The 11,419-nt window shown below is 44.0% G+C and overlaps 1 long non-coding RNA gene across 1 annotated transcript in view; it reads right to left on the bottom strand.

The window, feature by feature from the left end:
* Positions 1-349: 349 nt before the first annotated feature.
* Positions 350-11,419, bottom strand: part of LOC147025866 (uncharacterized) — a 270,846-nt gene continuing 259,776 nt past the window's right edge. Inside the window, exon 3 of the long non-coding RNA XR_015058041.1 lies at positions 350-3,005. This is a non-coding gene — a long non-coding RNA (uncharacterized LOC147025866). The remainder of the gene's footprint in view (positions 3,006-11,419) is intronic.

Raw genomic sequence — 11,419 nt, 5'->3', positions numbered from 1 at the left:
AATAAAATTCCAAAGAACATGGGTGGACAGTCAACCCTCATCGAGGTGAAGTCTTGGGGCTGATTCACTTGAGTATGTCTATTAATTACATACTGTTTGATCATGATTTGGACCATGAGTACATCAATTATTACTTATTATTGGACCTTGACTACACCTATTAATTATGTCTATTGATGATGGACTATTGGAACATATCTTTGAGACAGATGTAGACCTTTAGAGCCCTTACACCATTTATACCCCTGAGACTTTTGAGCCCTTTCAACCATATGAGACCCTTTATCCTCCCTCCCCCCCTCCCCCATGGCGAGACCTTTTCAACTTTTAGACTCTTTAGACCACTTTGACCTCTTGAACTTTAGACCCCTTGAGACCCTCTTAGACCACTTAGATCAAGCGCCCTTATGGACCACTTAAGCCCCTTGACCCTTTTGACCCTTTATCCCTTTTAGACCATTTAGACCCTGAAGACCCTCCAAGACTATTAAGACCCCTGAAGACTGATAAGGCCCTTCAGAACCATGAGACCTTGTAGAGCCTATAGACCCTGTTAGAACCCTTTGACCCCTTAGATCCCTAAGGTTCAATAGACCTGCAAGACCATTTAGAACCCTTAGATCCATTAGACCCCAAAGACTATCAATACCCATAAGACCCCTAAAATCCCATCGACCCCGTTAGACCCTTTAGAGCCTCAGACCCTTAAGACCCCTAAAACTCCGAAGACAATTGATCAATTTTTCATTTTCCAATTTTTATTTCACTTCCTCCTTCACCCATCTGTCCCAATTTTCCCCCTTAACTATACTCTCTCTTATGTCAACTTTATGTGCAGTGCCCTTCCAAGCTCGACCTACATTCCCACAATGGATCTGCCGTTTGTGTTTGCAACAGTGGTCTCAACAGTCTGATCCCCTAACCCTATCCCTCAACAGTGTTTCCCTCTGATCTGATCGAATTACTCTTTTAAAAAAAAAGAGGACTTTTTAGGCATATTTTGTGAAACAGCACAAAACCGGGAGAACGTAACCAAGATTATTTCCTTGAGAGCTATAAACACCTTTATTCATCCTTGTAATAACCACATAAAAACAGCACTCATTTCCTGAACTTCACCCCATGATGCATACTCTATAAAATAAACCAATTACGTTGGATGGATCATGCTGTCCGGATGCCCGACTATTGTCTTCCCAAACAGCTTCTTTATTTCCCAGCTGAAAGAAGGTTAACAGACTCGTAGTGGACAACATAATATAAGCGGTTCAAAGACACACTAAAAGGCAACTTGAAGAAATGAAAGATCAATATAGAGACTTGGGAGACCCTTGCGCAAGATAGATCTGCTTGGCAGAATTTGCTCTTAGGGCTCCCATCGTTTTGACGTATTACGTTGACAAGCAGTTAAGGATAAGAGGAGGAGGAGGAGAAAATAAAGACAAGAAAACAAAGCAGCCGACCCCCTTCCACCTGGGAACAAGAGCCCACACTGCACCACGATCTGCGGTTCGAAGATCGGCCTCATCAGCCACTTGCAGACCCACAAATCGTGAGAAGGAAAACGATCATACTTGGCTATGAGTGACTGCTGATTCGGATAAAAGAAAATTGAAAGCCTTTTTAAAATAGGGCTTCAAGACGGTTGTTAATCTCATCCTCAGGTCACACCTTTCTCCACTTGTGACCCTTTAAACCTCATTAATCCTCCCCAAGCGCAACCCTTCCTTTCCAGGTTATTGTGTTCCCTCCACTCACATTTCTGTTTGTTGTCCCACTGCTGTTTCATCCTCAGTTCCTCTTCTTTCAACCCCCTTCTTGTTATTTTTGATTTCAGCTTGTATCCATCTTGTTCACCCCATATATCCTTCTCCCCTTCCCTTACTCCCTCATTCTTCTTCACACCCATTCTTCCTCCAAAATGTACCTCTGTTGTGTTCCTCTCCCCTCCTGTTTGTATGATTCACGACTTCAAACTGTGTTCTAGCTGTTTTGTTCTTTGTTATAGCTCTTCCATGAGCTTCAACTTTGCCGAGAAAGAAAAAAAAAATAGCAAGATTGTTTCACACTTGAATAAAACTCTTAACAAATCTGCACCAAAATAACACACCAAAGTAAATAAACATGAATTATCATCATGGACTTTTTTGATTTTACATAAGTTAACACAGATCATCTTCAGCATCTGGCTCTGCAAAGGCCTACTGAAAGCAGTACTAGTATGAAAACCCCAGTTTAGTAAGACCAGCAACCTTTTATCCGTAGTACCAACCACGCTAAACACAAAACGCTTCTCCACACATCTTGCATTCACGATTAGATGTTTCAGTAAATGATTCTTGATTTCCCAGCAGGACCAACAAAAAAAATCAACTTTTTATTGCTTGAGAAAAGTAATGTGAGTTTTTGGGTCAAGGGATGTGAGGGGGATGGGAGCAGCTATTGAAGTCAAAGCGACACTCACCGTTTGCTGCAGGTCAGGAATTCCAACTCGTACAACCATTGTGTTCTGCTGGATGTCCTCAAGATGGTCACCTGGCCGCGATGGAGACACGGGCGCCTCAAATACTCCATCGGGCTCCTCCGCACGTGAGCTGTCTGACTCCGATACATCGCTGTACTCAGAGCCGCCGGCATCGGCCACAACTACAGGGCCTGCCCGCTTCGCCTCCATCACCAACAACACCACGGCCCACGGCCTGTTTGCTGGCGTACTCTCAATCCCTCCACAGACATCCACCTAGTTGATGTTTCTTCTTTTGGAATCCACCTTCCCGTCTCGCCTTTGATTTTCCCAACCGAATCCCAGCCTTTTCCAAGCAGGCCCTCCTGTCCCACAGTTTCAGATTCCTAATTGTGGCCACAATATTATTGCAGTTCCATCACTTTCTTCTCCAAAGTTTGCTGGAGTACGGAGGCTTCGATCGGACGTTACCCTCAGTATATCCAAAAGTGCATGAGCTCCTGTCTTCTTCATGCGTGCCTTGTTATTCTTTCACTTCGTCCTGCCGAAAAGAAAAAAAAAAAGGTGACAGCAGTATGATGCAAGTTGTTAATAAAAACTGCAAGTAGCAAACAAATAGATTCTCAATTCCCCAAAATCATATACTCCATCATCCCATATTCTTTTAAGACACGTCGTAAAGCAAATACGAGCGAAGCTCCCAACGTATAGCATTCAGCATCAAGTCATCTCCTGGTTTTCAAACTTCCTCGTTGGGCGATGCACTCTACACCTGCATTGATGGCGGCCTCTCCAACCCCCAACACATTCCTTCTTGTGACCCTCAAGGTTCTATCATGTCATCTTGCCCACCCCCCGCCCCCACTCATTCTTCTTTATGTAAATGACCTCGCAACTACAAACAGTCCTGTCCATTCCTTTCCTAATGACTGCACTCTCACTCCTGCACCAGTTATGAATCCCACTCCACCTCCTCCCAGTACCTTATTGCTGATCACCTCTCAATTGTTACCTCCATCAATCGTGACCTCAATTCCATCCTCCAATGGGGCTCTGACAACCATGTGACCTTCAATCATTCCAAGACTCAAACCCTCCATATATCCAACAAGATTAACACAGCACCCCTTCTCTTTTCATGTCCAGCTCTCAAATCCAGCAGTCCTCCTCTATTAATATGCTCAGTATTACCATCTCCAGAAATCTCTCCTGGCAGCCTCACATCCTGAATATCAGCAAATCTTTCTTTAAGAAATTTAGTTTTCTCTTCAGAGCTCAAAAATACTTCAACTCCCATCAGTTTCTCACCCTCGACAAATGCAAAGTCAGACCGATCATGGAATACTGCTCCCATGTCTGGGGTGGCGCTCCTTCCTCAGTCATCTGTATTGTGCTCAAGTCAATGCTGTCCCACTGATTCCTGATCCAATTTTGAAAAGCCATTTCCAACCTTTGGCTCACCATCAAACAGTCTCTTCCCTGTGCCTCTTTTACTGTGATTAGCACAGTCAGTGCTCTGTCGAACTCTCCGTTTCTGTCCGTAACACCTGCCTAGCTTCTACTCGTCACCCTTTCTGTGTTACCCTCCCTTCCTTCCATACTAATCAACGTCTCCTCATTCTTCTCCTACACCACCTCTCTTTGCAACTGTATCCCCAGCAGTGTATGCTGACTACTAACTACCTGCAACAATTCAAGTCACGAAAATCAATCAATCTCAGTTTAACCAGCCCTGGTGGCATAATGGTTAGCACATCCACTCTAAATCTGGGATGTCAGTGGTTTGAACTCTGGCCAAGACATAACAAAAACCTTTAAAGATGATATGTGCTGCTTCCTTGCTTTTAGAGGATAGAGAATGGACAAACAAGCATAAGTTTGTAATAATAGTGCAGGCTTTGGTGGGGCCTAATTACCTCCTCCTGCATCGAGGTCCTTTTAAAGGGAACTCATATTATTATCATCTAATTTAATTATTACATCATCCCATCTCCTTTCTTTGCTTTTTCACCTACGGCAACCTCTCGTAGTTTTTGAGCACGACCCTTCCCATGGGGTGTTATGCCAAAAAAGATGGAATAATATATGAGGAAGAATCCAATTTTTCAATGCAAAGGGCTTCGTTGTCTGCCTGCAAGGCCTACCAGAGGCACATCAATGTTCTCGAGAGACCAAAGTAAACACTGCTGCTGTCCTGCAGCCTCAGTGCAGAGTCCGGCTGAATCAGGAGTTTCCACAGGAGTCTGAGGTGCTCAGATAACTGTAGAACAGACAGCATGGGGCTGCCTGTTTCGAGCAGGCAAACACACACAGGTTTGTGAATGAGGCCAACAGATGTTTAACCACGCATCATTGCATTAGTTGGTAATGAAAATTTAATGATTCCGTAGAATATGCATCATTGTGTGCTTGAATCCGATTATTAACTAACAGAGGAAAGGCTGGAAACTTTCAGTTTAATCATCTCTTCAAGGCACCCCACTGTGTGTAAATTCAAGTTATTCAAGGAAGGAGTTTTAATGACTATACAGTATTACCCAGATGCTCCTACTACAGCTTGTATCAGGAGTCATTGGAAGATAAGTTGTGCTCATTGCCGATGTGAAACTAATTCGAGGAAAAGAATCCGGTGCAAAAACATTCTTCTGAAAGAAGTCCAAAATATATGGAGGACAAGCCGCTGGATGGGGCTCTCTTTGGCCGAGAAAGTCCAATGTGATAGCAGTGGATGGTAGGTGTTGGGTAATACAGTATTCCTCCAGCACTATCACAATAATCTGATGGTTATAGTTCGATAACTGTTGGGAACCAAACTGATTTGGTTAGCTTTCATCTTTATGGTGGGGACATTGCTCAGAAATAGGAATGACCAAATGTCGGCCTGCATCGCAGGAAGAAGACATGCTGTTGTCATCGTGTGGCGAGATAACATGCTTTTCTCCACGTTCCATGGCAGTAATTGACAATAATGATCCAGCATTGGGCACAGCCCAACGAGGGCATGCGGGGACCTTTACGGCAAGTCCCGACGATGCACTGCGGGCACGCCACCAGTCTGAGGGTTCAATTTCCAGTCTCCTCACGAGCGGCCTGCAATGCGACGAGCCGTCCAGCACTCAAACTGCCAACACCCTGCCTTGCACACATCACCACTATTACTACATAATGGAGTGAAGTGAATTCGTGTCGCACATTTAAGCCCGGAGGAATTGTCCCCTTACACTACATGCAACCTGTCCACGCGCTTCAGAATATTATACGAACGTGTCCGTGCAAGTCCAAAAGCTCCATCATCTTTAGAATTTTGAATTGAGGGTATCAATTACAAGTCAGTAGGATTAGAACCATTATACAACCGACAACTCTGATTCGAGAAAAATGTGCAGCTTGTCTGTGTAATGGAGGTCATCCCTCACTCGTTCATGTCAGTAAACATTGTAGTTATACGCATGGTGGAGTATCAGAACTCAGCATTTCAAGATTGGATGATGGCAGTTCAAATCATGCCTGTACTTTGGTTTCTCACTGAGTTTGTATACAGCTATGACAGGCAATCATGATAATGCTGCATTTTTCAATCATCTGTAAATTCCAACTGTCTTGATGTTCAATTATTAGCTGTTCCACACACTTGGTTATCTCAGTCCTGCCATTTTGATTTTCAGCACATGCACGAAAGGCACACGTGCTATGGGTATTGGTTACCAGTGCTAAAAAGGCAAAAATTACATCAATGCATATCAATGTACATACAACCAGACTCGGTGGTGTAATGATTGGAGCATCTGCTTTGAGTCTGGGAGGTTGGTGGTTTGAAGTTTGAACCCTGGCCGAGTCATACAAAAGACCTTTTTTTAAATAAAAACGGTGCGTGCTACTTCCTTGCTTGATGTTCAGCACTTGAAGGGATAGAGTACAGACAAACAACGCTTGAAGACAATGTCAAATCACCCAATAACATAACCCTTGTCAAGAAACTACTTCGGCAGCACCAACCCTTTGTGAAGAGTATGGTACATCAAATCACATCCACTACCCTGACTTTTGTGAACAAAAAAGTCAAGATCAAAGTTGATCTGTTCTAGTGAATGTGACCCTAAGGACCATGGATGGTTGATAGATAGTCTTCAATTTTTATGACTACTACTACGACCCCAATCTTTCCCACTTTGTGTGGCCAGAGAAGGTTTTGAAAGTTGTGGCTCAGGTCTTCCATGACCCGGGTGGTCACACCCGACAATCACCTGAAAGTGATTTGGGAAGCAATTTGTAATTTGTACAGCATGTCGGCGATAACTCCCCTATCCTTCTTGAAAGACATTGTGGGATATTTAATGTCCACCAACGACCAGTGCTAGCAGACGGGTCCTCCGACTTAACATCCATCCAATGGACGATGCACACCTTGATGGCTCTCCCTGCACGAGAAACACCAGAGTGTCAATTTATATCTGGGTCGAGATTGGAACCCAACTAGACAGTTCAAACAATGGATTGGAATCAATAGATGTTGATCCAAGTATGCAAACCACCGGGAGAAACTGAAGTTTCGGGCTTCAAACCTTTATCGGGGCAAAATATTATCCGTTGCTCTGTCCATTATTCTTCCTATCCGAAGATGGAGATCGACACCAGCCTTCATGAACATGACTAGTTATTTATTCAGGGCAGCTCAAAGGTGAGTGCACATTCCTGAAAGCTGTCCTGCTAGCAATACGCATTTGATTTTTAGATCATGATCATTGGGAAGACATTATCAAGAAACGAGAATCAAGAGATACATTCAGAGCCTCGGAGAAAGTGCTGCAATAAAACAAACAGCACAAGTTCAGCACTTTCTTACAAGTGTGGAAGCTTTGGCCTAATGTCATGAATCCAAGTTTTCTCAATATGTCAGGTCTTTGCTTCATCGACTGTGCCATACAAACTATTGTTACATACAAAACGGATCACAAAAATCAAAACTCAGTGGTGGAGGGATGCAAATGACATTGATACCGAGCTTCAAGATTAAAACACAATGTTTGTTTGTTTTGCAATTTAGAATCAACTCGAAATGCATTAAAGAGAGATTCAAACGCACATGTTTGCCTTTTTGCTTTGGCGCTTTTGTTGTTACCTCGGCCAGCAAAGGTAGACAGAGATTATGTATTCACCCCTGTTTGTCTGCCTGTGTCTATGAGCAGGATAGCTCAAAAAGTTATACAGATGGATCCAGACGAAATTTGATGGACAGGTTGGGTGTGTGACAAGGATTCCCTCCATCCAAACCAAAAAAATTCCCCCATCTCACAAGGAAATTATCTGCACTGGCAGAGTACCCGCCCAACAGGCGATCTTGTTCCAAGAATGCAACATGTTCTTCTGACTCATACCATTATTTGAGCAGTGTATAGGCAACTGACAGCTCCGTACAGCATGAGGAAGCAACTCTTTACACACTCCCCCCCCCCACCACCACCACCAAGACCACTGACAAAGATAACAAGCTCAAATGAGCTAAGATCCTCGTCCTCTTTAATGATGATGTCATAAAAACGAATATGACGTCATTGTGATGTTCCCAACTGATTGGAAGAGCGGCCTTGTTGTCCCTCTCTGGAAAGGGAAGGGTGATCGCCAAGACTGCAACAACTACCGAGGGGTGACGCTGCTCTCAGTGCCAGGCAAGGTCTTTGCTCGGATAATTCTTGATAGGGTTCGCCACCATCTGCTTGAGCACCAGCATCCAGAGCAGTCAGGCTTTACACCAAAGAGGTCAACGATTGACCGTATCCTTGTCTTTGTGTCCTCACCGAACGCAGACGAGAGTTTCGGCAGGGGCTGCTTGCAGCCTATGTTGATCTCTGTAAAGCGTTTGATTCAGTGAATCGGGATGTCCTCTGGAGGATTCTTGGTCTTCGTGGGGTGCCACCAAAACTGATCGATCTGATGTGTCAACTCTACTCTGGTACTGAGAGTGCTGTGAAGTGTGGTGGTACCATCTCTGACTTATTTCCAGTTGTTACTGGAGTTTGTCAGGGGTGTGTACTGGCCCCCACACTTATCAGCACTTGTATGGACTGGATTTTAGGGAGGATGTCGGAGAGATCAAGCTGCAATGCATCGATTAGGAATGTCAAGATCTCGGACCTTGATTTCGCAGATGATGCAGTCATCTTTGCGGAGACTTTAGATATCCTTTTGGGAGCCATCGAGGTGCTGAATGAGGAGTCGGAGGCGCTGGGATTCCGGGTTTCTTGGGTCAAAACTAAGATCCAGGCTTTCGGTGACATCTTGGATGCTGCTGTCCTGTCTGTGTCTGTTTGTGGTGAGGATGTTGAGGTCGTGGAGAGATTCACTTACCTTGGCAGTGATATTCCTGTCTCTGCTGGCTGTGAGTCAGAGGTCAATAGACGTCTGGGTCAGGCCTGGGGAGTCATGGATTCACTGGATCATGGGGTGTGGCGCTGCCGGTACCTGTGCGGGAGGACGAAAGTCCGAGTCTTCAGGTCCTTGGTGCTTCCAGTCTTGCTCTATGGATGCGACACTTGGACTCTGACCAAGGATCTGAGATGGAGACATAATTCCTTTGGTACCAGGTCTCTTCGGAGAATCCTTGGCAATCGCTGGTCGGATTTTGTGTCCAACGAACGGTTGCTGAGAGAGACTCGGATGAAATTTGTTACCTGCATGGTCCGTGAGCATCAGTTGCGGCTGTATGGACATGTGGCTCGTTTTCCTGATGCTGATCCTGCTCACCAGATTCTCTCAGCGAGGGAGTCTCGTAAGTGGAGGAGGCCAATGGGCCGACCACGTGCCTCGTGGTTGCAGCAAGTTGACCAGCATCTCAAGGACATGGGGATGCGCCTGGCATCTGCTTGGGGGAAGTCGCCAGACGGAGGCCCCTGGAGTACCGGCGGAAAGTGGACGCAGCGACGCGCTGTTCTGGCACATGCTCCCATACCTGACCTGACCTGTGATGTATCAGCTTTGCGATAAATTATCTGTGCTAATGCCCGGCTTGATTCCCGCAAACAAAATTCAAACAGCTTGCCTAGTTTCGGAGATAATGGTATAGGCGATTTCCATTAGCGGCGACATTATGACGTCAACTTTTTTTTCTTGGAAGAATTTCCAAAATCGGAGATGGTTACTGCCTGTGCGTGGGCTTTCTGCATATACATGGCAAGTTTCACGAAGATCCGATGAAAACTCTGGGTTGCGAAGCAAAAAATGTCAAAAAATAGGAATGACATCAGAAAAATTGATATGACGTCATAGTGATGTATCATATGTGCGGTAATTCATCTCTGCTAATGCCCTGTTCGATTCCCTCAAACAGAATTCAAAAAGCTTGCCTAGTTTCGGAGATAATTTTTTTAGGCGGTTTCCATTAGCGGAGATATTTTGACGTCATAACTTTTTTCTCAGAGGAATTTTCAAAATCGGAGATGGTTACTGTCTGCGCAGGGTATTTTTACATATATATGCCAAGTTTCAGGAAGTTTCGATGAAAACTGTGGGCTGTGAAACAAAAAAGTTCACAAGAAGAAGATGAAGAACAACAACGCGAGTAAGACTTAGAGATCCTCCACGAGGATCTAAAAACACCCCTACACATTAATTGGAGTCATACTGATCTGATGTGGCGAGTCTGGATAAAATCAACCCAGAGCTGGAGGAAGAGTACCATGACAAACAAACACACAAACACTGGTACGTGAATTATAGTAAGGATGTGTGTGTGTGTGTGTGTGTGTGTGTGTGTGTGTGTGTGTGTGTGTGTGTGTGTGTGTGTGTGTGTGTGTGTGTGTGTGTGTGTGTGTGTGTGTGTGTGTGTGTGTGTGTGTGTGTGTGTGTGTGTGTGTGTGTGTGTGTCCCCTCCATAACTCCAAAACCATGAGACCTGATGACCCAAAACTTTGCATGCATACCAAAGGAACTCCAAGGTTTTCATGAATGAAAACTGGGTGTTTGGGTAAATTTAAACACCCCTTTTGAAGATAATTTAGGGGGTGCTCATCATCAAAAATCAAAAAAACCTCATCAAGATGGCAGCACGCCATCTTGGTCAGTCTGGTCACCCTCGTCGGGGCTTTAAGCCACCACTTTGTTTTGGCCTACTCAAATATGCCTTGACTTGGAACAGGCGGCAATGCTCTCTGTACGATAAAGCACTCAACATTTATTTTTTCACTTTCCTCACTCATATCATTGAATGCCTGGTTTTCAGTCCTACGAATTGCTGTGTACATTGCTTTTGTAGGTGCTATAGTTTTCAAATTAAGACCTTGGAGAGATGTGATTTTTCCCACTCATATGAGCTTCCAAGGTTAATTGCACCAAAACTTTGTAGGATCACCTTTTTTACCAAGAAAAACCTTACTAGGGTTTTTATACAGTCATTTTCTCACAATTCAAAACTTATAAACACAAAAGTCACCACCATCACCATCTCCAAGGGTAGATCCACAAAAATACAATGCTATGTAAAAAGCCCATTTTTTTCGGATTTCAACCCGATATAATTGGTGAGATGGTGAGCTTTGATCATCAAATATGGTAACAGATGTGAAAAATAACTGTTGATTAGGACGTTGTAAAGATCAGTATGAGCAGTGAAGGAGTCATGTGACCACTCAAATGTGCTAATCGCAAATTATTCAAAAACCGAAAAGAGGACAAACACAACCTATACATCGATTTAAAGGTAATGTTGCTGCTCATCGAACAAGATAACTCTCAAGGGTGAAAGAAGAGGTTGTAGGAAAAAAAGACAAGTTACCACCTTAGCTGAATTAGCTAATATACACCCTGTGAAAATTTTAAAAACAATTTTGATCCACATACATGTTCTAGCCTTTGATAGAAAAACATACAATATTGTCCACCCAAAAACATTGCAATAATATGTTCAATTTTGTTTATGCTTCTGCAGCTTTATAAATGAAATGTTCACCACAAGCTTCTGGG

The sequence above is a fragment of the Eptatretus burgeri genome, chromosome 5, assembly GCF_056783735.1.
Source record: "Eptatretus burgeri isolate ZD-2024b chromosome 5, Ebu_testis_v1, whole genome shotgun sequence".
NCBI lineage: Eukaryota > Metazoa > Chordata > Myxini > Myxiniformes > Myxinidae > Eptatretus > Eptatretus burgeri.
The sequence above is the reverse complement of the archived record's forward strand: the minus strand, read 5'-3'. Positions and strand labels throughout refer to the sequence as shown.